Source organism: Fragaria vesca, linkage group LG3 (assembly GCF_000184155.1).
Source record: "Fragaria vesca subsp. vesca linkage group LG3, FraVesHawaii_1.0, whole genome shotgun sequence".
NCBI classification, from domain to species: Eukaryota; Viridiplantae; Streptophyta; class Magnoliopsida; order Rosales; family Rosaceae; genus Fragaria; species Fragaria vesca.
In genome coordinates this window covers 860,632-865,113 of record NC_020493.1, presented here as the reverse complement: position 1 = coordinate 865,113, position 4,482 = coordinate 860,632, and positions in this window count along the sequence as shown.

Here is a 4,482-nt window from a genome sequence, read left to right as displayed (position 1 = left end):
CAAGGAGGCCCCAGTTGGGTCTCGACGGGCCTTAAGGACGTCAAAACAACCTTAGGCGTGTAAAGGCGGCCCCTCAGCGGCCTAAGACGGGTGTCCTCTTAGCGGCCAAGGCGGCCCTACGAGGCTCCTTTGCGAGTCAAGATGGCCCCTTCAAGGTTTAAGCGGCCCTAGGGGGGTCAAGGGGACCGTAGAAGGCCCTTTGGTGGCCTTAGGCGGGTCAAGGTAGCCGCTTAACGGGTGAAGGCGGCCCCATAGCGGTCTTACACGGGTTAAGGCGTCCCATTACCGGCTCTTGGCGAGTCAAGGCGGCCCCTTGGTGGCCCAAGACGGGTCCAGGTGGCCTCTTGGTGGCCTACACGGGTCAAGGAAGCCCTATACGGGCCTATGAGAATCAGGGCATCCCTTTGGTAGGTAGGCAGCCCCTTGACGGGTGAACGTGGCCCCGTGGTGGCACTAGACGGGTCTAGGAGGGTCAAGGCGGCCTCCTGGTGGCCCTAGGAAGGTCAAGGCGGCCCCTTGGCGGGTCAAGACGTCCCCTTGGCGGCCATAGGCATGTAAAGGCAGCCCCTTGGCAGGTCAAGACGTCCCCATAAACGCCCTATGCAGGTCATGGTGGGCCCTTGGGAGGTCAAAACAGACCTAGGCTTGTAAAGGCAGCCTCCTGGCAGGTCAAGACGTCCCTTTGGTGGCCCTAGGCGTTTCAAAGCCGCCCCTAGGCGGGTCAAGGGGTGTAAATGCAGCCCCTTAGCGGTTCTAGGTGGGTCATGGTGCCCCCTTGGCTACCCTAGGAGGGCCGAGAATGGCCGAGGAGGGTCAAGGTGGCCTAAGACAGGCCAAGACGGATCAAGGCGACCTAAGGCGGGCAGGCTGGTTATGACGGCCATAGCGGTCTTACACGGGTCAGGGCTAGGAGGGTCAAGGCGTGTAAAGGCAGCCCCTTAACAGATCATGGCGAGTCATGGCGACTTCTTAGCGTGTCAAGACGTCCCTTGGCGGCCTCTTAATGCCCCTAGACGGGTTAAGGTGTGTAAAGGCAGCCCCTTCGCGGTCCAAGACGGATCAAGACGGGCCAAAGCGGGTAAAAGGCAGCCCCTTGGCGTGTCAATGCGGCTCCCTTGGCGGCCCTAAGAATGTCAAGGCGGCCTCTTAGTGGCCCTAGACGGGTCAAGGCGTGTAAAGGCAGCCCCTTCGCTGTCTAAGGAGGGCCAAAGCGGGTCAAGGCGAGCAAAATCGGGTCAAGGCAGGTCAAGGCCGCCCAAGGCGGTCCAAACAGGGTCAAGGCGGGCCAATGTGGGTCAAAGCGGCCCAAGGCAGGTCAAGGTAGCCCCTTGGCGGCTTTAGGCGGGTCATTTGGGCCCTTGGGAGGTCAAAACGTCAAAACATACCTAGGCGTGTAAAGACAGCCCCTTGGTAGGTCAAGACGTCCCCTTGGCGGCCCTAGGCATTTCAAGGCAGCCCCCTTGGCGGCCCTAGGTGGGTTATGGCTCCCCCTTAGCTGCCCTAGGTGGGCCGAGAAAGGTCAAGGCGGCGTAAGGCGAGCTAAGACGGGTCAAGGCGGTCTAAGACGGGTAATGGCGGGTTACTACGGCCCTTGGCGGCCCTACACGGGTCAAGGTGGCCCTAGACGGGGCTAAGAGGGTAAAGGCGTGTAAAAGCAGCTCCTTGACAGGTCATGGCGAGTCATGGCGGCTTCTTGGCTTGTTAAGACGTCCCTTTGGCGGCCCTAGGCGTGTCAAGGCGGCTCCCTTGGCGGCCCTAGGAACTATTGGCGGCCCTAGACGGGTCAAGGTGTGTAAAGGCAGCCCCTTGGCGGTCCAAGGCGGGTCAAGGCGGGCTAAGGCAGCCCAAAGAAGGCTAAGGCGGGTCAAGGCAGTCTAAGGCAGGTCACGGCGGCACTAGGCAGCCCCTTGGCAGGTCTAGGAGGGTCAAGGAGGCCCAACGCTGTTCAGGGCGGGTCAAGGCGGTTCAAGGCGGTCCAAGGCGGGTCAACGCATCCCCTTGGCTGGTCTAGGAGGGTCAAGGCGTGTCAAGGCAGCCCCTTGGCGGCCCTAGGCAGGTCAAGACGGCCTCTTGGCGGCTCTAGACGAGTCAAGATGGCCCTAAGCAGGCCTAGTAGGGTCAAGGCGTGTAAAGGCATCCCCTTGGTGGGTCATGGCGCCCCTTTAGCTGCCCTAGGTGGGCCTAGAAGAGCTGAGGAGGGTCAAGGAGGTTCAAGACGAGTAAAGGAGGCACAAGACGAGTCAAGGCGGCCCTAGAAGGGTCATAGAGACCCCTTGGCGAGTCATGGCGGCCCTAGAAGGGTCATAGAGACCCCTTGGCGAGTCATGGCGGCTTCTTGGTGGTCCCTTGCAGATTTAGGGGGTCAAGGCTGCTCTAAGAGGGTCAAGGCGGTTCAAGGCAGGTAAAGGCGGGTCAAGGTGGGTCAAAGCGGTCCAAGGTGGGTCAAGGCGGGCCATGGCAGGTCAAGACAGGTCAAGGCGAGTCAAGACGGCCCAAAACGGGTCGAGGCAGGTCAAAGTGGTCCCATGGCGACTGTAGGAATCCTTTGGCGGCCCTAGGTGGGTCATGGGGTGCCCTATGGAGGTCAAAACAGCCAAGGCGGGTTAAGGTGGGCCAAGGAGCTGCCTAAGGTTGTCCAAGGCGGGTTAAGGCGGGTCAAGGTGGCCCCATGGCGGCCCTAGGCAGCTCCTTGGCGGGTCTGGGATGGTCAAGGCGGGTCTTGGAGGGTCAAGGAAGCCCAAAGCGGTTCAAGGCGGGTCATGGCGGGCCAAGGCGGTCCAAGGCGACCCATGGCGGGTCAAGGCGACCCAAGGTGGGTCATGGCAGGTTTTAAGGAGGTCAAAACAACCCTAGGCGTGTAAAGGCAGCCCTTTGGCAGGTCAAGACGTCCCCTTGGCTGCCCTAGGCGTGTCAAGGTGGCCTGTTGGCGGCCCTAGGCAGGTCAAGGTGGCCTCCTAGCAGCCCTAAACGGGTCAAGGTGGCCCTAGGCAGGCCTAGGACGGTCAAGGCATGTAATGGCAGCCCCTTGGCGGCTCTAGGTGGGTGATGGTGCCCCCTTAGCTTCCCCAGGTGGGCCTAGAAGGGTCAAGGAGGGTCAAGGCGGCCCAACACAGGTCAAGGCGGCCTAAGGCGAGGCAAGGCAGGTTAAGGCGGCCCCTTGGCTGCCCTAGAAGGTCATAGGAGAGTCAATGGCGGCTTCTTGCTAGATATCAACGTTGACGAGACCGCGACGAAGCTATCCACTCTGGTCGTGCTCGTTGTCGTGGCTGAAATCCGAAGATCGTCGGAGGACCCAGAAATCCTTCTCTCCTTCTTTTCTCTCTCGTCGGAACTTCTTTTCGAATGAACACATAGAGGCTAGGGACGATGAGACGAAGCTGTTGACACCGGTTGGACGCCGAGAGGTGGCTAGACGACAGAGAACGATCGATGCTCCGTCGACGCTGAGAGGTTGGAGATAGGAGACAAAGTCGGTCTGGACTCGATCTAATCAAGTCCAAGTTGATCCACATCAATATATGATCTTAAATGGACGGCCCAGATTTTGCGGTTAAAAATTTAACGGTCCAGATGCAGCTGACTCTAATTTATATTTTTAATTAAATTTTTGGATAATACCAAACTTTCAAAAATCATTAAAAATAGCTCCGATGTCCGAAAACACTTCTGTAAAATCCTACGAACTCATAACAACGTCTAGTTTTGTCCTACGGATCGAAAGACAAAATTTAACAAACTAAAATTCCGAATAATTTTCGAAAGCTAGTAAGAAAATCATGAATAATAGAAATTGACATAAAAATAACTCGATAAACATTTTTCTTTTAAAAATAGAAATTCAATCTGATATGTCACAATACCTCATTTTCTTTTGAAACTAAGGTTTCCGATGTCAATATGAGAAGAATTGAAGAGAACATAATCTTAAAAAGTCACTCAATAGCAATTAAAAAAATATTTCAACAGCTTTACCAACACGGCACGCGTGAGTTTATTTAGGCCCGATTGTGAGTAAATTGATAAAAGACATAGATTTTTAGAATGGTTCACTATATGTTAAGAGGTGTCTGTAAGCACACCCGAACGGAAAAAGCCGGAGGCTAAAAAAAAGTGAAACTGGGTAGAAACCCGTGTGTTATAGCAAAGGGTTTTGGGTCGAATTGGGTGAAGCTTGAAATGAGGGACAATACCTCATTTTATTTTGAAACTAAGGTTTCCAATGTTAATATGAGAAGAATTAAAGAGAACATAATTTTAAAAAGTCAGTCAATACCAATTAAAACAACAATTTCAACAGTTTTACAAAACACGGCACGCATGAGTTTATTTAGGCCCGATCGCGAATAGATTGATAAAATACACGGATTTTTAAAGCTAGAATGGTTCACTATATTTTAAGAGGTGTCTGTAAACACAATCGAACAGAAAAAACCGCAGGCCCCAAAAAAGTGAACTGGACAGAAACTCATGTGCTTTAGCAGA